The sequence below is a fragment of the Pleurodeles waltl genome, chromosome 1_2, assembly GCF_031143425.1.
Source record: "Pleurodeles waltl isolate 20211129_DDA chromosome 1_2, aPleWal1.hap1.20221129, whole genome shotgun sequence".
NCBI classification, from domain to species: domain Eukaryota; kingdom Metazoa; phylum Chordata; class Amphibia; order Caudata; family Salamandridae; genus Pleurodeles; species Pleurodeles waltl.
This window is the reverse complement of record NC_090437.1, coordinates 46,076,653-46,101,601: the sequence shown is the minus strand read 5'-3', so window position 1 is coordinate 46,101,601 and position 24,949 is coordinate 46,076,653. Positions and strand designations below refer to the sequence as shown.

Below are 24,949 nucleotides of genomic sequence, written 5' to 3'. Positions count from 1 at the left end.
CTCTCCATTTCAAGAGCAGTGGTGCGTGCTAAGGTTTGCTGAGTGCAATTCTTGGCCTACAAGTTAGCCCTTTCTTTGCCACTTTTTAGGATTCTTTGAATGCATCCGAATTTTGCTGCCACTGTTTACAACACACCAACAAGGAAGGTTAGTGTTTTACCATAGAGCTATGTAAGGCATTAAGGAGACCCGACTACAAAGGATAAAGTTTATGCTGCACGTACATCTGCTCTATTTATGGATACTGTAGGAGAAGGACGCCAACCAGAATACAATGTTATCAGATTGAAGTGATCAAGTGCAAGATTACATTCAGTTGAAAAATGTACTAATTTCTATAAATCAGAAAATAAATTACCAGTATGGGGTGAGATACAAGGAAAGAGAACAGGAGAGGGGTTACAGCTCAAATCTAGTCATAATGCCCCATTCTAAGGGACATGCATCAGTCCCATTGCATCCTCACCCCTCACAGGACTTCCACAGATGATGATGAGAAACAATGCCACTGATGATTATTTTTAGACCTCGATAGACTACTGGAATGGTAGGGGCAATAAACTTGGGTATGACTTTGGTAATGGAGAGCAGTTCTACATAGACAGTTCCTTCGTCTTCCACTGCACAGGCGTTCGAGCAGTCCACCATAATGGAGCGTTGTGGATCAGCCTGCATGGCTGGACTTGTGGCCACCACACAAACATCTACTACCCGTAAAAGAAAGTGTTTATAGGATTTCATGGAGATGTAAATCACGATTCACTGTTCACATTTTATGGATCTGTAGTTATATGCTTCGAGATAGGGATATGATTTTGTTGAGGTAGGATTTTTTGGGAATTAGAGTCTGGTATGACACACAAGTTTATGCCATGATGAAAGAGATCTTAAGAAGAAGGATTAATTGCCCCCTTCCTGTTAAGCTTACACACCGATGAACTTGATGTAGAGGGTGTTGGTCACCATTGCAACCACTGTCAGGATGTAGATCATTCTCTGTGGGTCAAGACACAAAGTTACTGATGTGAAGGTTGTGCAATGTTAAGCACATGCCACCATCTTGCACACCTTCTCAGCTGTACTTCAGTACGTCACTAGTGGCAAGGAGGCACAAGAATTTTACTTTAATCTTATTTTCAAAAGGCCAAAAGTGTATTACATGGCATTTACATTTCTAGTGTGCTGGTTGTTGTATATTCTGTTTTTGCAGGTAGCTGTATGGGTATCCAGAACTATGTAAAACAGAGAAAGAATGCAAGCATATAAAGCAGTCCCAAGAGGCCGTGTTGTAAATAGGCACGCAAACATGTTGATGCAGGAAGGAGAATCTATTTTAATATCCATTGTCATTAACTCATTGTGGTCAGTGTTCTGTATGCACGCATTTGTAGTAAAAGATAATTGCTTCATTAGTAGCACAGTGTTGTCTTTCTGGCATGATTTTATCTTCAACTGTATAATGGGGTGTGGCAGCATCTGTAAAGCATGCACCTTGGTGTAGGATCCACATCTTTACATGACATAACTGAACCAAATTTCGGGCACATGTGTGTGCATGCCTGCTTGTGCTTGTATCAAGAATGGGCAACATACCAGGCATCCATGTTCTTGCCTAATGATGTCTATTTAGGAAGTCTTGTTGGGAACTATTTCAAAGAATAATGGAGACGTCTGTTTTTCAAGGGTGCCATGCACACACATGTAACTGTTTATATTACATTTACATTCACCTGCATGTTATTGGAAAAGCCGATATTCCTGTAAGTGAATTTCTTTTGATGTGTGGGCAGTGTATACCCTCCCCCCCCCACCCCAACACACACACACAACATTGAGAAAACTGTTAATATCACAATTTAATGGCACTGTCTGCCTGCCTATCAGGACTGCACTCCGGTACTCTCCATGCCTTTGGGGAGCATTCAACACGTTAATCTAGATGTGGCAGAATGTCATGTGTTATTTATCACAGGCCAGTGTCTTGGCACGCTGGAATTACCCTTTTGGTCACTCTCATATTGTAGAGATTTGGCTGGTCATTATCCTGCTTAAGTGCCAAGAGATTGCTATGTGGTGGTCACGAGACAATAGTAGATAACTGTTCAAGAGTTTATGGGTATTCATGTTTAATCACTTCAGTCTTGTGCAGTAGATCCTTACTCCCGCATCCTCCTCCTACTACTGCTTGAAATGTGTTATTTAAGCTCTGCTAGTTCTTGGCGCCTGATATCTAGGAGGATAAGGAGTTTTCCTAGAGGGTCGAAAAGTGTGCTTAATTCATTGGCATTTGCCTTGTTTTTGCTTTTTTAATTATAGATGTTTTAAACTTTAGACAGTTTCTCAAGCAGAACTACCTCACGTGGTTTTACCACTTGCCACCATATTACCTACGTTTTTCAATTGATAAAGTCAGATTCAATAAATTGATGTGATACTTATGAGTTTTGCAAGTTTTCAGGTTAACCACTATAATATGATGAGGACAAACGTTTTAGTAGCCATGTGGCTTGCCAATTTGAATGCTAAAATGTAATCAGGCCTGCATCATTTCTTGATACAAACTGAAGTTGTGGGCCTTGGTTGGAGGTCTGAGACTTCAACATATCTCTAACTCCAATGATCTGAAAAGCAAAATGTTTTGGGGAAAACGAGAAATAGCTCACTTTCTTGCAACTCGTATAGCTACTCTGTATGCCAGATGTTCCCAAGCAGTGCAAAAGGTGATGTTAATCATGTGTATATGGTACTTTTTCACAACAACTTGTAATTACAGCAAATCCGTACTAATGGGAAAACAGAGCTTTACAAATGTATGTTATCATAACATATATAGTGTTTACATAGATTGATAGATAGATAAATAGATAGACAGTAAAAATAAATGTAGCCCATTAGAAGTAGATTTTTAGAGCAAGTGTAGTGCTAAGCACAAATCCGCTCATTGAGTGGTATCTGCTTATTTAATATGCTATTTATTATGATAGTTGAGGGAGCAGAGGGGCAGTGCGAGTCCCTGCAGGCTTCATCACTCATGGCCCCTCCAACCACGATGTATGTAATGACAGTGAAAATACACGTGGCTGATTCGCAAATGCTTTTTAGATCAATTATGCAAATAAATGCACATTCAAGTATTTATCACTAAGGCTCAAGGGTTACACTCCTGATTATTATGACACTACTACAAAACTGACATGAGACAAACACTATTTACTGCCTCTAAGGTTTCATGGTACTGTAACTCTACACAGAGGAACTATGGGCCTGATTCTAACTTTGGAGGACGGTGTTAAACCGTCCCAAAAGTGGCGGATATACCACCTACCGTATTACGAGTCCATTATATCCTATGTAACTCGTAATACGGTAGGTGGTATATCCGCCACTTTTGGGACGGTTTAACACCGTCCTCCAAAGTTAGAATCAGGCCCTATGTCTCTTAATAGTCACATCTCCAGTGTAATTTTTGTCTTACTACACAATAGAACTTGTTGCATACTGGTTTTCGGATAAATACCCTTTAAACACTATGCACATGAAACATACGTTGGCATAAACCAATACATGTATATGGAAAAAGTGTAACATGAAATGTATTTTTATTGTAAGGGAGGAGACAGCTGCACCGAAAAGGATGTGATGATAATTCATTCCATCATTCATACAAGTGGATGAACAATTTCCTCAAATACTAACTAACGTTCAGGGCACTGAGGTCGGACTCAGCAATGATTAATTCGGCTTGCCCAGGAGACGTTACGCACTAGCTATTGAGGCCACGGAGTCAAATGCCTTCATTTACAGAGCAGCCCTATTTTTAGCCCGCTGACGAATTCCGGTTCCTCTCTAGAGCCCATAAAGCTCTTCAAAGCCGTCCCCTTGCTCAAAAGTGCCTCATAAAAAAAATATGTAATCTCCAGTCACATGAATTCCCAGCGCCGGAAAAGTAATGCCGCTAATCGGGACAAGACATTTGATGAGAATACAATAGCGGGATGTAATTAAGGTCCTCAATTTGCATGATAAATGCTTCCCTCTGACTCAGTGGCGCTGTGACACCGCATGGAAACTTTTCCCGTGCCGCGTTTCTGATGCTGTGCCTTAATAAGGCTCCACTAATGCTCCGGTCATAAATTGCTGCATCCGAGAGGCTCTCTCCCCGGCGCCCTCGGGGACGGCGGGAGCTGGCGGGGGTTGCTGCTAACGCATGCCTGGGCGCTCGTTGCGCAAGGACGGTGCTGCTGGACCGCCGAGGAGGCGCGCTGTGTCCGAGTGCGCACCCCGCGCGTGGCGGCTGAGGAGAGAGCCCGTCCCCGCTCCCCGCGCTCGCCGCTCCTCGGTCACCACGGCCTGCCCTCCCCCGCTGCCCGGGCCGTGAGTTACAGAGCCCCGCGCCGCTTCAGAGGAGCGCGCCTCTGGAGAGCAGGCGGCCTTCTCCCGCCCTCGCCCCCTCTCGCTTCAGCTGGGTTTGCCCTTGATCAGCAGCGCGCGCCACCTGAAGCTCCTTCCGACGAATGCACTTCTGTGGCTCCTGGGCTGTGATTTGTCTGGGCGATGGAGTCGTGAGGAAACGGCTCTGAATGATTTGGGCGGGGCAACAGATGCAGGAGTTGGAGTGAGCCTTTGGTGCAGGGCTGGGAGTGAGCCTTGGGTGCGGGGCTGAGAGTGAGCCTTTGGAGGTCTTGGAGTGAGCCGTTGGAGGGCTTTGAGTGAGCCATTGGTGCAACCGCTGCTCTCTCTCTTTCTGCCCAAGGTGAGCACATGCATGCTCTATGGTGTATTTTATTTCATGTCTATAGACCTTCAACGGCCATATGGAGTGGTTCTATTGTATTGTACTGTGCTTGCATTTATATAGCGCCTATTACCCTGACGAGGTGCTGAAGCACTTTTTAACAAGTATCAAGCTAATCAGAAATCCGATATTAAGAGGCTAATCTAGGTGTTATTGGTTATTTGTGGTTTTTAGGGTTAGTCTTGTGCTGCAAAGGAAACCGCTTCATACATTTATTACAGTTTCTTGTGGTAGATTGAATGAAACATGGATACCTTTGAGAAAATTGTCTGTGTTGCTGAGATTCTGTCTGGAGCATAACTTCCAAAATGGATGAATGGGCCCATACTCAAACATTTCCAGGTATGATTGTCTCCTCAGTCAACAACCGCATCTTGAGGCTACCCAGGCATGAGTCTAGCCCCGAACTCAGCTTGAGAGTTGTTATGTATGGCAGTCTTTTAATAACTGAACCCCAAGAGTTCTGCGACCTTACTCTCTCCACAAGACCCAAACCTGTGAGTTACCAGTCAGACCTGACTTCACCTTGAGGGGTCCCAGCACCCGTGTCTCTTCAGAACTGAACTTTCAGAGCTTCCAGTACCAGCTCTCTGTAAGGCTCGTGTATACTGACCCAGGCCTGTTGCCTCTCCAGGACAGAACCCTACGAGTTTCTAGGCATGCCACCGCATTACTTAACTCAGATTTCCCAGCAATACCTGTTTCCTAGGACTAAAGCCAACGAGTTCTCAGACATAACAGTACAACCAGCATTGAATCACGAGAGCTTAACTCAGGGGCAGCTATCCCATTGGTGCAGCATAAGCAGTGGCACCAGGACACAGAGTCCCGAGGGGTTCTCTGAACCCTGATTATTGGTGTATTTTACTTCTTGGACAGCAGCCAGGTGTCAAGGGCCATCCTTGCACTAGGGCACATGACACAGTGGCTACGTCACTGGCTTCAGTCCCTATTGCCTTGTCAAAAAGAGTCATTTACTTTTATCAACTTGCAACTTTTAGCTCACAAATCGCGTGGTTAGACAGAAAAGCCTTCGACAGGCCTGCTCCAGCCTTTGATGCGTGTCCTTTGTGGAACAATGCTGTGTCCTGGCATGTGCCGCCTTCAAAGCTGCGGTTTGCAGGGTTCTGACAACTCAAATTACACCTGGCTTTTAGTCCTTGTTTTCTTACTGCTATTCTTAACCTAAATAGAGACATAAGTCTTGACACTTGCTTTATTTTCACAAGCACAAAAAGGAAAGCGCTCGTGGGTTTTGAAAGTGTAACTTCAATGTAGCTCAGTCACACGTTTAGGGTGTTTGTTTCTAACCATCAGTTAGGAGCATGCCTTCACCAGAGTATGCCGTGCGGTACCTACCGCCTTTTGCTTCCCTGTGTATTTTTAATGCTCAAAGGTTTGCACGAAGCCTGACACTCTCTGCCTCTTTCTCTCACTCTTTCAGTTTCCTTTTCATCCTTGATTTCGCTCTTTGTCACTGTTTTTAGAGGTGGACGAGCCTCTAAAACTTCGAGCCTGGCTCCAGCCAAAAACCTGTCTCTGGCCCAGCTCAAAGTCCTGTTAGAACCTCGAGCCCAAAACGAGCCGAGCTTTGATGTGGCTTCGGCCTGCCACCCTCCCTCTAATCTTATGCACACAGAAGTAAAACCACAACACTGGCATCTCAGGTAGAAAGATTGTCAACTAGATTCCCATTTTGTGGCTGATTTGTACTTAGAGGAGCCAAAAAAAACCTGCATTAATCACAACTTCACTCCTTAATGCAAATTGTTATCTTCGACAAATATATTATTTTGATAATCCTCCCTTTTCTTCACTATCGCACATGAAAGCACTTTCGAGTGAATTCAGAATACAGGATATACAGAAACATTATGTGTTTTCATTTAATAGACTAAAATGTCTTATGTTTGAGAATCTGGGCCATATACAGGTGTCATGTGACAGCTGTCTTGCCTTGTAGTTCTCGAATGGCATTGTGGTCAGGATGCGGGCCAGGGTAGAATGGTTCTAAGTTCATGTTTAAAAACTATCCCTTTTAATGATTACTTTTCAGTGCAGTGCTATGATATGACATATTAATGTCAGTACTTGTGCATTTTAAATACTCTTTTTTGAATTTTGAAGCGACTTCATCATATTTTACGTAATTTTTGTTGTATGATTCACATGGCAGACATCTTCAGGGCTCGGCTCGTGCAAGGGCTCAAAGATCCAAGTCAGATCCTTGGCTTCGCTCCGGCTCAGCTCACCCTGTAGTTTGCTGGCTCCGCCACCTCTACTGTTTTTCCATCCTCCTCCTCCTTTCCTCTGTTTGTCTTTTTCTCTGTCTTGCTCTGGATCAAAGTTGGCTGAGGAACAGCAAGCACAGGGCCGCAACAATGAGTGGTGGTGGACCCCACATACAACCCCTGGCTCAAATTAAGCACTACCTGGCTCATTTTCAATGTATTGTTATTGACAATAGGAATTTGTTGTGCGCAAAACAAGATGCACCTCTGTCTTTTCGTTGGAGCAAATGTATATGCATTTTTTATGGCCCACTAATGACTAGAAAGATCCTTCAGTTTAAGCTTACCTGACTTTTTCTCAGAAAAACGAAGGGATGAGGTCAGGATCACACATGGTGTCAGATTAGAGTTAGTGTGTTTTTGCTTCACAGGCACGTCTGATGATTTATGATGAGTCAGTCTCCAAAGTAAAGGATCACATGCAGGGTTTTTATGTCGGTGTATTTCAACTTGTCAGTAACATTGGCCGGATCATTTAAATAGATTTGCACCAGTGGTATTTTAATTTGTCAGTGGTACTGATTGGTGAGATCACATAAACAGATTTGTATCTGCGGCATTTGCATCTGTTGCCATTGCCAGGATATTTGATAGCGCTTTATTTTAGCACCAAATCACAACGTGTAATGTTTTGTTCATTGTGGCTAGTGGGGTTTCACTGAAAAAGATTTTACAAAACTAATTCCAATACTACTCGCAGATCAAATCTCTGAGAAAGTCAGTTACCCCCCCAAACAAAAATGTTTTAGAGTTGTGCCATTTAGTCAGCTGGGTTACTTTGATTTCACCAGTGTTAGGCAAGTACGTTGCTACATTTGTGCTAACCAGCTCTCACAAAACAAGGGTGGGCAAAGCCAGTCGGTCTCACATTTTGGGGATGCAGCCACTGTTGTCTATTCTGTAATACTGTAGTCACCCCATGCATCATCACACATCTATGCATCTACAGAATAAAAAGAAGTGCCAAGTGTGTAAAAGCGCCTTTGATGTAGAGGAGCACCCACCAGTAAATGACAGCTGCTGTACCCTCCAAAAAAAATGTGCACCCAAAAAATGAATTATCCAGGAGGGTTGGGATAGCAACAGAGGAGCAGTTGATTGGAATCAATGTGGGGACAAAAGAAGTATAAAACGGTGTTGGAATGGGGTAAAGCAGTACACGAGGGAGAGAACAACACGGAGATCTATGGTGGAGGGGGGGCAGCAGACGAGAGAGAGAGCAGCAAAGAGGGGCAGAGCAACATGAGTGTGGGGGTCAGGGAGAGACAGAAACAAGCAGCACCTGGGAGAGAGCTACATGGAGAGGACGTAGGGAATGCAGGTGCTTGAAGGAGGGAAGCAGTACCCAAGGGATATAGCCAGAATGCACATTAATTCTCATGGAGTTTTGAAAGAAGAAGAAAAAGTAGTTCCATAAGGGGAGCAGTGGCATTATACAAATCATCTAATCAAATGAATGGTAAAGAGACTACGCCCCATCAGAAGGTCAAATAGGAGAAGCGGAAGAGGAGCCATCAAATAACAAGCAAGCTAATGAGCGTGTCAGTGAATCAACCAATGGAAGGAAATGGGCGGGATCCAAACTGAGTGTAAGTTTTCGGCCTGACCGCAATAGGTCTTTCATCTACAGACAGCTCGTACTGTCTGGTAGATGGGAACTGAATTTTCTTCCAGATGGTTGCTTCTTTTCGGTTCATACCGGCCTGGCCAGTGTTTTTCTACAGGGGTCAGTCAAAAGAGATGGCAACCCTGGGGAGTTTCAGTGTGAAATTTAGCTTTTCCCTTCGTCAGTGAAAGCTAATGTCAGTTTGCACTGATAAACTGGCGTAAATAAAAGTACAAAATTGCATCCATACAGATACAAAAGCCCGATAACTGGTGCAAATTGGCCGGCACTATTGCAAAAATACCCCAGTGGCAGTGCAACATTTATAATCCGGCCACACATGTTTTCTCCATGTTGCCATGCGTAGTAGGCCTTGCTGCATGGGTGTGTGTTTAATCGGGATGTCAGGACAAAATGCACACGCTTGCAGTTCCGGGAATGGATTAAGCGCGTACCCCAGCTTGAAAGCGCTCCACAGTGGCCATCACTCTGTCTCGCAAATGCCACTGCTGTGCTATAACCTCATTCTACACATAGCTGTCTCCGGGCCTGTAACCTAATCACGTTTAAATTACGACTGCAGGCGGCCTTGGAGCTGAAACACCAACAAGCAACATGATTTTATTGCTTTCTAATAAAGTCAGGTTTTTTCACCTCTCAGCAAATTCTTGCGTGAATTATTGCGCAGTGCCATTTGCATTTCTGCTATTTGAGCGCAGATTTTCCCGGTTGGGCTTGTGAGAGATACACAAGCAGAAACAATGAATTCAGCCTTAAACTTCCAGGTCCCTAACAAGATAAGTTATCGAAGCATCATTTTGCCATGGTAAACTTTGCCAGGCTACGTGATTATCACGTGGTAAACGTACCGAAATGCCAAAATAAGACTAAACAGTCACCATTTATATAAATCTACAGTAAGAGTCAAAAGCCGTAGCAAAATTTCCAGATTTTGAATGCCAAATCTTCTTAACCTGATAGAAAACCCATGAACCTGAAAGTTAATAGTTTTTACAAAAGTCATGCAACTTTATTGACACATCAAACCTGCTAGGTTTTGCTCCGAGCTGCATTCTGTATAGGTGGTGCCTGCACCTGTTATTCAGGTAGTTTCCTGGAGGTTTGTGATGTGATTTGTCTGATGTCCTATAACCTTAACTGGTGATTTGTGTGGACTTGCGTGCAGGACTTAATTGTATTTCTTTTTCCACACTTGTGCGTTTTTGTCTAAGAGTCTGATAATTTTACCTTCTAAAGTAACCACAACACACTGTGCTCCTGGCAGTGCTGTTTCCGTTGTGATGGCAACTTCTGAAACACCTCACCAGGTTCCATAAGTAACTGTCATCACCGGCCAGTGCTTTGCTAACAGGTTAATAAATAGGTGCACAAATGGGGAGAATATAGGTAATGTTTGAGGGCTTCTTTTTGTAGCTACAGCAATAGGCTAGAAGGCTGCTGAAAAGCAGCTTAATACACCAAATGACAGCACAAAAGCACGGGTGTCCAAGAGGTGTCAACAAGCGGCAGAGGCGGGCCATGTGCTCAAGATATCTACAGGGGATGCAGTTACCTGCAATGAGGCTAATCTGGAGTAATTTAGTCATTGTTTATCTATCCACAGTACATGGCAAGGCCTTTTTGGATTAACTAACGTGCTTATGCCCCCTTATACTACAAGGTGCCTCACTACTCTAATGGGGGGCCCAACTGAAATTTGGCCCATAAAGCGTTGCAAAGGAGAGAACCTTTGTAATTCAGTAAAATTGTAAAGAGGACCTTTATAATTCAGTAAAATTGTGAAGATGTTCAACTTTGCAAATCTTTGCCTACAACTCAAAAATCCTTCCTGTAATGTATTTTTGTGGAAGAAATTTGAGGCAAAATAGTTTTGGGAGGGAGCTCTTTTGTGAAAAGGAGGTTGTCCACACAATACCTACATATACAAGAAGATGTCACAGAGAATAGTGTCAGCCGCAAAGCTAAGGCTCCTAAACATAAGCAAGGCAACATTTTGTAGTTTTTCTTGATACATCACCAGTGGGCTCAGATGGCAGAATAGCCTAGATAATTACAAATCTGTACCTCCGCCAGGATATTTATTGTGTGTGGGGGAACTTGTTAGTTCATGTACACAGTGTGTACCTCAACTTCTGATAACAGCCACTAAAGGACTTTTGTAAAGTGTGCAACAAGAGCCCCGGAGCAGGAGATTCCAGCATGAGTGTTTTTACAGAGCTCCCTAATTAGATATGTTGCAAGTGTTACCTACAATGTCTAAGCGGAAGTCTACTTAGGGAGGGTGCTTTTCCTTTCTGACTGCCCCCTTTCAAGCTGGCTGAATGTACCCATGGAAAGGTCTTGAATAACATGTGGTAGCTCATTGTCTGTTCCAGGAGTATTTGCTGTGTTCAGCTTTGCATAGTAGTGTGTGAATGCCTTTGCTGTGCCATGTCCACGAGAGACCAGTTTTCAACTCCAATCTCTAATTCCAGTTTTGTTTCTGAGTACTAAGTCAATAAATCAGTTTGTCAGGTTATGTCCTCATTTCCAAGTACATGTTGGTGCCAGCCCCACAAACAGGCTTTAGCACTGTTCATGGTACTGTGTTTTACTAAGACCTTAGTTGCTTAAGTAACTCTTGATATCTCCTCCCTCCTGCCCAGTGAATATTCCAAGGCCCACGAGAAGTGACTTCAGAGGATGTGTTACGCAAAGGACATGTGATCCCCTTTTCCACACCCCTGGGGCACATTGGCGTACACACTTGCAAAGCTCCTTTTGTAACAGTGACCACACCAGTGTAACATGTGCGCTTTCAGGATCATAAAGGAGCGTCACATAATTGAGAAAACACTTTGCCTCTGCACCTGCACATGTTATATACGCAGGTGTAGAGGCAAATGACCTGCTGAAAAGTGCATTGACAGTGTGCTACAAAGAGGCACACACAATCAATCTACTCCTCCATCCCAAGGGTGAGCCTTGGAAGGCAGGAAAGGGGTCCTATAGATCTCTCTGGACATCCCTATGTAGGAAGGTGCAGTCACAGACTTTGAAAACCAGCTGCCTACACAGTGAAAGGCATATTGACGGCTTCAAACATCTGGTATACCTATCACTAATGTGGTACCCCACAGAAGGCACACGTTTGTGACTGTGTGACAATAGTTTTGTAGATTATATTTCTGTATTTGATATTCTGACATACAACTTCCCTACAGTTTTGCCTCAGAATTATCAATCCCCTCGATTAGAACAAAATAATCACAACTTGTATGGTTAAACACTGATCCTGAGTACACTCTCCAGATGTCATTCCTTCACTCAAACCCAGAATGAAATTGGGTCATGTGAACCCCAGCATGGCTTCCAATAAAAATTCCCATGATGTATTAAGCACTCAGTTTTTTTAACTTTAGCATATTTCAAGGGCATTTGAAAACCCTTTCAAAAACAATTTTGAGATGATGCAAATTGACCAGAACCTCAGTCACAGTTTTTTTTTCAGAACTACTTAAACGCTCATATCTGCTTTTTGTCCATATGGACTCCCAGGACCATACACCTGTAATATTAGTGAATTCAGCCCATGCATGATCACTAGTTGCACTGTCTTTCATTCTGACACAAAGTCCTAAGCCTGGGGAGATCCGGTCTTCACCACACAACCTCTTGAGGGTTTTAATCGCTTATTACACCTTCACGACCACAACTTCCATGTCCGGGCCCTTATCTGTCTAGAAGTTTGTTTAGTGTACAACAGTCTCTTTGCTAATATGCCTTGTGTTTTGAAGCAACCCTTCTATTTATTTAGTTTTTATGGTTATATATTTGCAGTTTTGTTTGTCCTGCCACCCTTAGTAAAGAAAATATGGAGCACAATGTTCATGTATTTGGATTTAATAAATTACATTCTCGCCCCTGGGTGTTTTCATATGCAACAGTCAAAATATTCCTTTGTGAATGCCATGCAGAATAGTTCAGGATTAACAGAGAATGGTATTTGATGTACTTTATTGAAGAGGATATTTTTTTTCAATTTCTGCCAAGTTTTTTAAATTTTATTATGGAGCCAATGCTCAGTGATGGAATATGCACACACGTGTCCTGATAGTTCATTGTGTTAGACAGAAAAGAACTTCAGCATTTATCAAATACATATTATAGTTGTTTTAGATAGGTACTTGGCAAAAGAAATGACTATTTTTCACTGCTTAGTTTTAGAATTTCGCAAGGGAGTGGAAATAATAACTGTTAGTCTCAGAGATTGTGCTTAAGGAATTTTTGTGCATTTAATCAATTTGATGTTTTTTAACTATAGCTAGGGAGCTACCATTGTGTCTTCTATGTTGTATGCTCCCTTTTAATCCTACTATTAGGGGAAGTATATTTGGGATCCTCATTCCAGATAAATATGGTTCTCTAGATACAAGCCGAATATGTAATCGGCCAGCTGATTGGTAGTTTTATCCTTGTCACTCCACAAAGAGTTGGGGCTGACCCAGAACTAGTTTTCTGCTAAAATGACATACTGCACCAGAAAAGCGACTCTTGCTTTTCCATCTGGTAGCAGGTTTCCTAAGTGTCACAGTTGTATGGTGTGCAGCAGTAAAACAGAACACACAACCAATAGAAGAGCACAGTTTTCTTTTTGGCAACTTGCTTGTAACCCGTCAGCTGCAGACTGGCATATAAGAAGGTACCTGGAAGAAGGCATCAATTCTTAAGAATGGTCGCATTCATGGATAGCACCACCAAAGACATTCTCCCCTTTTGGTGATGCACTCCAAACTTACTTTTCTGGCTGTTCAGCTTTCTGTCCGCTGAGACAGTTGGTACATGTGCCCCAGAAACTGTCAACCTGTCAGAGCAGACAATCAGAACTGCACTGACAGGCTCCTAGAGAGCCCTGTCAGCCTGGCCATGAAGCCCTTCACGAAAGCACAAATGTGGGTAACCAGTTTTGGTATCAACTGTTGTAATGTCATAGCAGTAGGTTATGAGGTTCAGAAACTGAAATAAACAATAGAGGCTCTTCATGAGATTCATGCAAAATAATTGTATTGCGCATAAGCCCTTCAAGGAGTGTAGGCATCTGCAGTGCACTACATATTTTTTGTCCTTATTAAAGTTCTATGAAATAAAGTTATGAGAAATAAGGCAACCTTTAGTTGTTGTTCAATGTTAACAATAATTGTCGTGAGCAAAGGAAAGATCCTGCTAGGCAATTCATAAGTTAACAGATAAAAGAAAGACATTTGGCCTTCATTTTGAACTTGGCGGGATAGCCCGTCGCCAACCACGGTGATGGTCGAAGGAAGACCGCCAGTGGTGGCGGCAGGCATCCCACCAGATAATGACGCCTGGAGCCTCACCGCAATTGATGGTGGTGAGAGCCACCAGGCGCCGTGCTGGCGGTCGGTGGCAGGGGTGGATGCCGCTCCACCCTCACTACCACGTCAGTCCAGACACCGCCACACCTATAATGATGCAGTCATAGGCGTGGTGGTGGATGGAGATGCGGCAATGGGGGGGTGGGAGATGGTGAGTGGGGTTGGGGAGGGCCTACAGAGAGCTTGGGGGGGAGGGGTAGGGTGGAGGTTTTCAGGGTTCGGGGTGGGGGGATGTCCAGGCACCTGGGGGGTATTTGGGGATTGTGGCAGGCAGGGGGCTATCGTGTCACATACTGGTGACAGAAATTAGTATTCCTGTCACCAGTATGCCTTCGGCCAGGGATTACCTGGCAGGGTATCCTGCCAGGAAATCCCTGGTAGAAATGGGATCATTATCCCCCCGGAAGTCTATGCTCGACCGCCGGGTCGAAGGTGGCTACCTTTGGCCCGGTGGTCGATTCAGGCCTGGCGGTGGGTAGTCATCATGATTTGGTGGTCTGCACCGCCATGCCGTCGGTGGTAATTACCGCCACCGCCGGCAGTGCGGTCTGCACCGATATGTTCAAAATGAGGGCCGAAATCTATAGGACAAAGTAGTGTTCAAACTGTGTTTACTGATATGTATTATAATATAGTCATAATAAAAATACCTTATGTGGGAGGCCTATCAAATCTAAGGCCATATCACATGAGCACTGCACGTGCTCATTTAACGTACAGCCTCTACTACAGTTTTGGACTGACATGTCTTATATTGTTGAAGAGCTCAATCAACACTATTTCTTCACCTTTGACAGTAATTTATAGGTGCGTGTCATGGGATCTTTAGAGCATGTTTTGATTTTGGCTGTAAATGTATCTGTTTTTGTTGACATACCTAAAGAAAACTACACAATACAACCAAATAACATGCACCTGCAGTATAAAACATGTTTAAACAGAACAGGGCACAACAAAACAGTCAAATCTGAACACAACACCATAACCACAGGACAACCAACTATCACATTGCAGTAATGCAACACAATAACAGAGCAGAAATAAAACAAAGACTTCACCCCCACAACAAAATGCCACACAACTAGTAAGCACATATTACCATCCATTGTCTTGTCATATGTTGGTAAAAGGTGTTTGCCCCAGCACTGCCTTCACTTACCATCAAGCCCATACTGTCTTTGATGTCTGCTGAAAGAATTGAAAAGGTGAACAAGACAGCTCTTGCAGCCAGAGTCATTTCTAAATTATTCAAGGGTCTTGACTGGTTTTCTTGATACAGCCGTTAGTGAGGCACTCTTTCAAGGGAGCACCAGCACTGTTCCCTCCCCATGCCTCACAGACACGTGAGCATGATGCCAGAGGCTCCAGTAACTTCTCAGTTCTGGGTTTGCTCCTGAGAAGACAGTGGACTCAATTTTAAATTGAGAGGGATTAAGGTGTACCTTATGCACAAATGGCGAGAACAGCTAATGGTGATAAATACCAGTAACAGTTTAACCTTCAATGTGGAAAACAAATAATTGACAGATTATCCTCTAGCTTCTAGATGTTTGAAGCGTTAATTGAAAGTTCAAACTATCATAAAAGCCCATTCTGATATGCAGATAGCACGTTAGAGTGAGAAACAATACAACAATAATACCATGACAAAAGATAATAAACTATATATTATTAATTGATGTAGCACTCAAATAATGAGGCATGCATGTCATGGAGCAAATTGATGTTAACATCAACCGCTTTCAAATGTATTGCCAACATTTTAAAATACTGGCAACTGCTTTTGGTGCTGACATATTGAAATACTTTGAACACGAAACTTTATGTGATGCGACCGTTTGAAAATAAATTAGGTTATACCCTGTGGGAAGGGTTTACTTTTTGAACCTTTGGTGACATTTGCATACACGCAATATTACCGCAACCAAGAATGGGTGTGATGTCAGAAGAATGCATTGATATTCGTGCATCTGGATCACGGCTCTTTTTCCATTAGGATGCTCTGTGGTTTGAAAACACACCTTATTCTGCAGTTGATAAACCAATATGTGTCACTTCCTGGGACAAATCTAAAACAGCACCAAGAAATGATAAAATGAAAAACAATTAATTTATATTTCTATTGCAACGTTTACATAAATTCTGTGTCTATTCTATCAAACTATAAGACTAAAATATCTGAGCTAATATAGTTCTCTGCAGTATCAGGTTAACAAACCAATAGTATTTTGAATGGAATAGGGGTTTGAAGGGTTGCGCATACAAGAGATTTTAGTCAAGTAAATCTTCAGAAAAAAGGTTAAAGAAAATAAGAAAGAGGAGCCACAACCAGTGCTGCAGTTGAGTGTAAGTGAGCAAAGAGACAAATTCTTACCCGGGGTGCTGATACCACTCACTCTATGAGTATTGAATCCTCTTCAACAAAGATTGAAGTGAAAACATCCCTTTGACTCCCAGTGACCTTGAGGCCTGATGTTTTTAAGGTAGATTGTACTACACTGACCCTTGACCTTGAACTCCTTGTCGCACAGTTGACCTCTCACCTCAGTAAGACAACATCAGTCCGAATCACTCATCAAATGCTCTCTCTCCATACACTATTCATTGGCCTTCAGCGCCGCAGGGACTTGAGCTTACAAATAACCTCTACATGACCCGTATTGGTCGCAGGACTTGCCTAGGATCCTAACCACCTGCCCGCAAACATTTGCTAGTTGTCCCCTCTAGTACTATGGAGCACTCAGTCCAGGAGAAATTTGTCAATAAACTTCTTTTCAGCGTGTTTCATTTGTCTCCACATTTGAGGTGTTTCATACATTGTGTGGTACACTTTGGAAACACACAAACTTGAAACATCTCTTGTATAAAGTGCTAGGCTTTTATCAACCTGGTTTTCACCTGGTTTTCACTCACTCTAGTGGCACAGTGCATCACAACCCTAATGCCACCCTGTATGACATCCTTTATAATAACCTTCAACATTTAGTTTTGAGCTCTGTTGTGGTTATAGTTACATATTCATGTTCATGGCCTTTTATAGGGCGATTTCGACTGAACAAGTGGAAATTAACAGTGATAGACTTCTGTGATGTAAACCTATCAAGTAGCTGTGCCATAGATGTCAACCATACCTGTGTCATGATCATGATATTTAGCCAATCCTGTTTTTTTTCACTAAGCAGCACTAAGAATGCTGGGACTCGTATTTCCTTACACACAGTGTGGGCCAGTGAAATCACAAGTCCAAGCATGCTTACTACTTTTGTCTAAAAAACGTGAAAAATCCCACTAACTAACAAGAATACTGAGCCACTCAGAAGCAGCAACCAAAATAGGAGGTAAATGGAGGACAGGCTGCTTTTGTAGGACTGGAAGTTCTAATTTATTGTGATGCTTCAAAGTTCTATTTCGGAAACTTTAAAGATGCTGCCAGAAGGAGTTAAAAATGTTATGCTAGCCTCCTGTATTGACATAAAATCACCTTAAGGACACGAGTCCAGTTACCCGCCAAGGCTTACAGAACTATTAGTGCTTAGAACCGAGGGATAGTAAAGGAGGCACAGCGTATCCTTTATTAGCTGCATGATCTGGAGTGTGGTGGTTAAAGGAAAGGCAGAAGGACATTGATGCCACAAGGCCTTTGGACTCCCCTGTGGCACGTAAACATAAACCTCAGATTTATTTGCTCCATTGAACTCCAAGACACTCAGTTAATGGACAGGCTATTACAAATCATAAATAACAGGAATGGGATTTATTGGACAGCCAGGGCTATTGATTTTTTACAGAGTCAAGACATTTATAAGGAAGTGGGTTAGAGTATAATGAAAGGGAGGAGGGAGGCTACCTTTTAAAAGAAATAAGAACATTTGATGGAACCAGGAGGCAGAGTATTTCACGGTACATTTCACTGGTGTAAGTCTTCCTCTTTACCTCTTAACAAAGGGCATTTGAAAAAAAAGCGACACCTGCTGTTAAACGTAGAAAATTGAACAGGTTCTTTAAGAGCAGACTGTGTGGGCACACGGGGTGGGAACAGACTGCTCTTGCGACTTTTAGTGTCATCTTTCCTCTTGCACCAGTTTTACCCCGTCTTTTTTAGCATTTCAGGATATGCAAGCTACACCGAAAGGTTATATTTGCAATATATGCAAAGTTTGCCATAGTGAACTCTAAAGATTATACGAGACAATTTATATCATGAGTTAAGGGTTGATACATATGTGTAAAGTTCAATCCCAATTGTACCAAATGTCCAAAATTGTTAGTATAAAATTGGTTTTGTGTCTCCAGTTATTGCTTGTAACTTGTTGATTAGGTGGATCCTTATTTGATAGTTGTTGACAATTGCCATCTTGCTCAATATTTAAGCTTGTTCGGTTGATCTGGGATTACAGAGGGTTGTACTTATAGTGGCAGAAATATAAACTTTGTCCAACTGTTATAGTGATGTGAAAAGAACAGATATTAAAAGTGTACGTTGATAACTTGGCTGGTTGTTTGTTATTGGGTAGGATCCATGCCGAGTTAAACTATATTGTGCTCTTGTAATCCACAATGTAAACCAACCCATAGTGCCTTATTATAGTGCCGTGTGATTTCATTGGGGCCGGTATTGTGACTCTGGAAAGAGTATAGAAATTCTGCACTGATATGTAGACACCTTGTAATGTAAAAAAAATATCCCTTTGGAGAAAAAGAGGTGAGGTCGCACAGGGAATCCCATCCCCATGTGCAGACTCGAGTGCAAAGAACTCCTCACAGCAAGAATAGGATCTCTTTTGGAATGTCCCATGACCTTCCCAGGAATACACATGGAAACTTACGCCTGGCATAGCTTTCCATGAATATTCTTGGAAACATTTGTGAATTCCAGAAAGTTGTATATCTATATTTGCATGCAGGTGTAAATCAATGGGTGCAAATTTTATTCTTTGTTTATGGTTCAGGACCAATATATATTCAAACATTTTGAAAATGTATTTTCAGACTGTCAGTTTCTTTCTTATAGAATCGTTTTTTATCAACAGGAATACAAGCAGATTTAACTTTTATTGTTTTTATAGTTAATCTCATGAGGTCATCTTTGATGAAACATCTTCCAACACTCGGAGAACAGCTATACACCATGCATCTCTTTCATTTGATGCCAGCATAAACTGTTTACGTAGTTCGGAGATCCAATATTGATTAAAGTGCGAAACAGCATAGTATCTGAAAGAATGTGAAAGCTAGTAATGTCAAAAACGCCATAAGCATTGATCCTTTTTCATACAGGGAATGGCTGATTGCAGTGTGTTGGTCTGTAAAAAGTAAAGTGGAAGACCGTGAAGTAAGCTGCAGTGATGGATAGGTGCAAGAGGAAGACGAAGAGGACAGTGGACATATAGAAATCAAACATGAGTGAGGAAAATGTGCAGACAAAGAAAATGATAAACAATAAGAGGGGCAAACAGAGGGACAGGCCAGGAACAGAGAATGAAGAATGAAGAAAACAAAGAAAAAGGAGAGGAGAAGGCAAGAGAGGAAGAGGAAGCAAGAGGGGACATGAAAAAGATCCGTGGGTATGAGAAGAGAGGAGAGAAAGGGAGAGCGAGAGAGAGGGAGGGAAAGGTGGATAGGTAGAAGTGAAATTGATAGAGATAGGTAGGAAATAAAAGGACAAGGAAGATGGGTGATTTTTTAACTTCAGCTGTTAAATTGACATTGCCCCGTATCATCAGTGAAAGAGATGATCAAGCACTTAAGGCCTGTACAAGTAAGAGGGATCAGCAGGGCATTGTCCGTACTTAGTGATACGCAATACGCAGAGATCCTGATTTGGGGACAATTCTGTCATGAGGTGAAAAATTTAAATATACTAAATTTATATAAAGATTAAGAAGCCGAGAGGCAAGGACAAAGTCTTATTTGATTCTTTCCTGTGGTTGGTTAAAATACCTGCATCAAGTTCCCCCAGTGCTTAATTTGAGCTGGTGGTTTCCAGTGAGGCCCACCAGCACTCATTTTTGGGGACTGGCACTTATTTTTCATTCTCTGACAATTCCCAAGAAAAACATAAAAAATAGAAAGAAGGAGAACAACAGAAAAACTGTCACAAAGGGAGAAAGCATGAACCTACAGAAATAAAATAAAATGGTCAGGAAATGTCTGGTAGTTGATTAAGGAGGCTTGAGGTGGATTCGAGACTACACAGCCTTGGTAATCAGCACGCTGACATGCAATTGTGCCGGCTACGGGCTTCTGGCCAGAGCTTTGAGCTCCAGCACTTATTCTTTTACAAATTAAGTACCCGTCCCCTGTAATATTCCTCTAGTGAGAACAGGTGTGGCTCCTTTGCTATGGCAGAGGAGCGTCGCCCCCCCACCCCCCGCCAGCAGGATCTGCAAAATGAAAAATAAAAATGATAATAATCAGTGTATGTTATTGTTTTTATTTTTCAGGGGAGCGGGGCCAAGGGCGAAGACGGGGATGGAGGGGGAGTGCACAGAACTCCCCTCAATGCACATGTATGTTTGGCCGGCCATCTCGGGCCAGCCAAATAAACATGCGCACTGGGCTCTCTCCAACCCGGCACTATGTTGCCCGGTTGGAGACAGCAGGCACAGGCTCTCACTCAGCCTTAGAGCGGCAAGCTAGGGCGCTCCGGCCAATCCTAATGCTGCTCTCATGCGAGAGCACCGTTAGGATTGGTCGCCTGCCAGGCTGACAGCCTGTGCCTGCAGTGAGTGGAGCAGGAGCCAGAAGAGCTGCAAGGCATCGGTGGAGGTAAGTTTATTTTTTTAAATTTGTTTATATTGTTGTGCCCCTGCCCTGACACTTTGCCCCTACAGGAGCCGCCCCTGAGTTAGAACATAAATACATTAACTCATAAAGGTTGACCTAATCACCCTCATTTGACTAATCCCCCCTTCCATAGTTTCTGCCTGTTCTTATAGACCCTGTTGTTATGCCTAAAAAGCTTACTGCAACTGCCATCTGACACTAAATTAGTTTAGAATGTTTGTGAGCGGTTTCTTTCTTTCATCCAATTTTGAAGGTGACTCAAAATAGTTTTCCTAAAGTATTTGTCCATAGAATCGTGAAAAGAGGAATATCGCTGTGCATGGTAACACTTAAGATTTGCCCTTTCCCTTCAATGTTTGATGTATGATCCCCTCAGCTCATTGTAGTTGGAAAACGACAATTTTAAAATCATATTCATTATATTTGCCAGACAAGGTCCTAAAAAGCGTTTTTCTAGGATGTTTGTGGGAAACCAATGTTGCCTCAGATAATGAATTCTGGAATCAGAAGTTTCCATGATCTTTTCGGAATTCATCCTTGGCAGGCGGGCCCATCCTATTTCAGAGGATGCCTCGGCCCAGCTGATCAATAAAGTGGGAGTTTAAATTTAAAGCTTAGAAAAACAAAAGAGACGATTGGTGAAATGCTTACGAATATCTCAGCCATTTGCTAGTGCTCGGTCTGTATTACATTCCATCGTTTTGGTTCACTATAACGCTACAGAGAGGAAACAAGCCTATGAAATTGGACTTGGACCTACTCTTAGAGGAACAGTCCAGTACGCTTATTCACTCTGCTACTGTGAGAGGCTATTTAGAGCAATACAGGGTTGCAAAACAAACTCATTGCCTAATCTTTGAGGTAAATAAAAAAAAAAAAGAGTTCTTGCATATAGTTTAATTCTGCATAAGATCCAGGCATACCCATTTTCCTGTAAAACAGTCCACTTCTCGTATAGATGCTTTGAGCCACAATGTCAAAATAGCATGGGTATATATTGTGAGCTGTGATGAGGAGTGTTAGATCTTTGCACTAGTGTGTGCTTTATCTCCTCAGTAAACATTAGGAATTTAATGTTAGACATTAAATGTAGCACCCATTCTACCATAGTTATGACATTGTAGCACTTTAGGCAGCTGGGTTGCCTTCCAAATGTGTTTCAGAAGATTACACCACAGACTGGATTCGGATTCAGTTGATGTTGCATGTAATGTGGTTGGGTGGGTGACTCTTCAAACACTCACATGGCCTATTAATGATGTACAATAAATGCAGCATTCATTGTTATATAATTGGGTGGTTATTCACTAGTATTTGTGGTGGTAATATAAAGCATCTAAACACACTGTTCAACAGTTTCAGAAGGCCGTACAAGTATGTCTGTATGTGGGTATCTATTTTCCTAGCCAGGTGCAATAGTTCACTGTACAAAGGTAGCAGAAATGTTTGCAGTCCAGTAAGTCCAGTCAAGTCAATACTTCATTCGATTTTACAAAATCGAATCATACAAGTAGCATCAAACAAATGTCATGAAATAAGCCCCCGGCATAGTTTTACATGTAAAATACAATACATTACTCTGCAAAATTGGTGTAAAAATGGCATCAGAGAATGGGACCGTATACAATCATTTTCTATTGAGCAGCACGAAACACCCACGAGAAACTTTGTTACATAAAAACAAACTTTATCTGTTGCTAAAAGTTGTAAATATAAAAAAGCAGGCCTGGCCTGATAAAAGTCATGTATTAAAAAAAGGGGTTCTAAAAAATTGTGCAGAAGAAAATTATAAAAAGGGCATATCAGCATAATGTGCAAAGTATCACATTTAGAGATCAAATCACAGGTGCATGCGTGTAGGTGGTTCAGAATATTTGTGGCAGGTGCCCTCGGGATAAATCAACTGATGGAACAAACCTTCCCTGAAATAGGTAAGTAAACAACGCTGATGAATAGGCATTTCATGGAGTAGGTATGGCTCTATCCCGGGAGCAGTTTTTACCATGGCAAATTGGCAAAATAATGGCTTTGCCAGAGCGGAGGCTTCCTTCTCAGCTGCCACTCTATGGGAAAAGGTCTCTCTTAGCCAAGCAACATCTTGCCTGACGATGCTCTGAGGGTTTAGAAATAACTCCAGTCTCCCAAGCGCTCTGAAGTTCTTCTTGATATAAACCAACCACTGTATATTAGACATATTACCTAACTTCATATAGACTAGGATAACTATCCTATTAAGGTTCAGTTCTTCCTTCAGCCAGATAACACACCACAATAGAAGAGGTCGCAGCCAGATACACTCCACAATGTAATTTGTTCCTAGCTCTTCATGTAATATCTCAGTGGAGGTACTTTGCCCGACCCCCAGAATACCCCTGAAGAATTTGTTTTCAGCCACCCCAATAGAATCAAAATTCACATAGCCCCACATCTCACTACCAAAAGTTTAAATTGTTATACACTTGGCAGCATAGATATCCAACATGGTTATAGGGGCTTTTGACTCAAGCAAGAAGAAAAGTCATTTACACCATCGCAAGCCCTGTTATGTTGCCAATATTCGTCTTTATCAGGGGTTGTCACCTAGAATCTTTAAGGATTTCTAAAAAAGTGAAACTTTCTACCTTGCTTAAGGTCTGACCTTGAACTGAAAATGTAACACTTTTCGTATTTTTCAGCCCCAGAAACATCACATGTGATTTTTTTTTTTTTAATTGGTGAGTAAATCCAAACTGGCCATAAAGCTGACAAAAGGATCTAAGAGCCACTGCAAACTTCTGGCAGTATGAGCAATTAAAACAGGTTGTCTGCATAGAAACAGCCAGGAGTGACCTGCCCTTAGCTCTTGGGAACATCAATGCCCACTTCCAGAAGTACATTCTCCAGGTGATTAACATATATCATAAAAAGAAAGGGGGTCAAAATACGTACCTGATGGACCCCACTTTTAAGGAGAAAGTTCCTAGTGCATTCTCAATAGCTACCATAATGAACTGAAGCCATCAAACCACAGTGAAGATCCCTTATAAAGTTAACCAAACCCTGTCCCCCCTCATGGAGCCCAGCTCTGCCCAGAGCTTCTCTCTGTTTACCTTATCAAAGGCAGCGCTAAGGTCCATGAAGGTGAGATGCAAGGAACCCTTCTTTCCCCATATATATTTATTGAGGACAAAATGGAGATTAGGATTCTGCTCCACCGTGCCTCGCCCTGAGCGGAACCCATATCGGTGAAAATGTTACGTTCCTCCACCCAGTGAGTTAGTCTATTCAATATAACCCTACCTATGATCATAAGATCGACCTCAATTAAAGAAATGGGCCTGTAACAAAAAGGATAGTACTTGTTCCTCTTCTTAAACTTAGGTACATTAATGGAATGACACCTTGATGCAGGGAGTGAGCAACTGATGGTGGTGTTGATGTAAAGGTTAAAAAGTGGGGCCCAGAGGTCTACAAGGGACTTAAACAGGTCCTCATGAACACCATTTGCCCCAGGAGCCTTCCCCAGAGAGAGGGATACAGTAGATCTATAACCTCTTCCCATACTGAAGTTATTTTAGCGCCCTGAGGAAGATGGGGGAATTGAATCATCCCCCAGGTATAAAGCTGAAAAATGGGTCTCCCAGGTCTGAGCTGGGACTATTGCAGCCAGATCCGCCACCTTATCTTCTTTAAAGAAAGGGTGGTTACTCACTTTCCAAAATAATGTACTATCTTTCTGACTGCTGGCCAGGAATAGGTCCTCCTACGGGTCTTTCTTTAACTCCAGCTTCCTGTGCTTCACTGCAGCTCTGTACACAGCTCTACACTCTCTCACCTACCCCTAGCCCAAGGTTGTCTTTCTTAGTGCAGATAAAAGCGCCTTTCGTGCACACATGCAACTAATATCAAACCATCAACAAAGAGTCAGAGAATCAGACCATGCAGGCCTTGAGAAGGCTTTGTTAATATAAAAACATATTGTGTCATACACCAGCAAAATACTCTAGTGGGAGGCCTCTGGGTTCCAACAAGGCTGAAATTCCAAGGGACAGGACACAAGTAACTTAGTGATAAACGTCTCAGGTATAATTTTATA

At 42.4% G+C, this 24,949-nt stretch overlaps 1 protein-coding gene across 2 annotated transcripts in view; it reads left to right on the top strand.

Annotated features, from left to right (window-relative positions):
• Positions 1 to 24,949, top strand: part of ARHGAP24 (Rho GTPase activating protein 24) — a 1,380,530-nt gene that overhangs the window by 1,010,203 nt on the left and 345,378 nt on the right. The window contains exon 1 of one of the 2 annotated variants that reach the window (XM_069236229.1): positions 4,053 to 4,753. The exons of the other annotated variant lie outside the window; for it this stretch is intronic. The gene's annotated coding sequence lies outside the window, so the exon portion shown is untranslated. Of the gene's footprint in view, positions 1 to 4,052; positions 4,754 to 24,949 lie in introns of those variants that run through there. 2 annotated transcript variants of the gene reach the window in all.